Source organism: Alosa alosa, chromosome 2 (assembly GCF_017589495.1).
Source record: "Alosa alosa isolate M-15738 ecotype Scorff River chromosome 2, AALO_Geno_1.1, whole genome shotgun sequence".
Lineage (NCBI taxonomy): Eukaryota > Metazoa > Chordata > Actinopteri > Clupeiformes > Clupeidae > Alosa > Alosa alosa.
In genome coordinates this window covers 31,964,283-31,966,003 of record NC_063190.1, presented here as the reverse complement: position 1 = coordinate 31,966,003, position 1,721 = coordinate 31,964,283, and the positions used below count along the sequence as shown (strand labels likewise).

At 38.1% G+C, this 1,721-nt stretch overlaps 1 pseudogene; it reads left to right on the top strand.

Moving 5' to 3' along the window:
• Nucleotides 1–442: 442 nt before the first annotated feature.
• Nucleotides 443–1,412, top strand: LOC125285259 (annotated as a pseudogene).
• The last annotated feature ends 309 nt before the right edge of the window (nt 1,413–1,721 follow it).

Below are 1,721 nucleotides of genomic sequence, written 5' to 3'. Positions count from 1 at the left end.
GAACCATCGAATTTGCCTCCTCAGCACCAACACAAACCCACAGCAAAACAGACTGATGCTCATTTCCTTGTCAAATGTGTTACTGCAATTGGCTGTTATCTTTTAGAAAAAACAGTGTTTAAAATGTGCTGGTTGTGTGATATATTATTAATCTCTAAGATATTTGCATTTTAGTATATCTCTGAATAGTGTTACATATAGTTTAAAAACTATATATATTGAACCTGTATATTTATCAAGTGAGCGTCAGCATACTGTAGTTTGACCTTGGTCTGAGTGTTCATTTTCTTGTTGAAGTGTGTTAATTATTTTAGTGAAGTAATTATTTTGATGCATTTCCAGAATTTTATCAACTATAAGCCAGACAGCTGAAGCAACAACCTCTACACATGGTTATTACCAAAATATTGGTAAATTCTAAAAAATATATGTATAGCACATGATGGCCATGACTAACCAGTCCAGTGAAGGCTCTTCCCTGGTGCATCAGCAAATGTTTAAGGTGGAAATGAATGAAGGTCCGCTGTCTAAACTTCTTGTGGCCAATCTCATGTCCCTGTTTTTCACCTGCATCAACAGCATCATGTTTCACACTCTCTTGAGTAAGCCTGTGTTTAGAGAGCTGCCTCGCTATATCCTGTTTGCCCACATGCTCTGTAATGATAGCGTTCAGTTAATGATCTCCATGTTGCTCTATATTTTGTCCTTTACTGTGCAACTGTTTCCTAAGGCCGTCTGTGCACTGATCTCGTTGGTGGGAGTGGCAACATTTTGCAACGCTGCATTGAATCTGGCTGTGATGTCGCTTGAGCGCTATGTTGCTATTTGTTTTCCATTAAGACACAGTGAGATGGTGACCCGAAAAACAGCAGGTATTTCTATTGTGTTCATCTGGCACTTCAGTTTGATAAATATTTCGATAGATATTATTTATGGCCTGATAGTGAATCCGGCATCTTTTAAAGATCCCATGTTCTGTACTCGTGAGAGTTTTCTTTTTGTCACCATGGCAAATTGATTTGTTTCAAGGCTTCAACATACTTTCCTTTGTGACGGTAACTGCCATTTTAATTTTCACCTACATTAATGTTATGGTTGCAGCTCAATCTGCCTCAGCTGAAAAAGAGTCTGCCAAGAAGGCTCATAAGACCATACTGCTCCATTTTGTTCAGTTAGTTCTCTGTGTTAACACATTTGTTTATGGAACTATAGAGAGAGCCCTGGCTGGGGCCAGCAGCAGTCGTCTGTTCAGGAACCTGCGCTACCTGAACTTTCTCTTTGTTCTCATTCTGCCTCGGTGCCTGAGCCCCCTGATCTACGGCCTGAGAGACGATGCTGTTCGGCCCTTATTCCTCTATTATTTCAGGTGCAGAGTCCAAAAGGTCAAGCCCTCAGTAACTGCACACATATGACAAATATAGCATTGTGATTGAGTACAGTGATTTAAGTTTGTTAGAATTAAATGTAAAATTCCATGCATTATATGTGAATATGATGCTAAACATCAGCAATATAGATTACAGACTACACTTCTGTTTTATTCTGCTTTTAACATTTATGACATGAGAGTTTGTCGGTATCATTTTAATAGTTGATAAATTATAATCTTTGACTCAGTAATTTTGGTGATTTCAGGCATTCAGCATCTAAGTTTTTATCAAAGTGCCACAAAATTGTATTTTTACTGTAAAGTTGTGTTTCCAAAAGGGTACATCAATTCT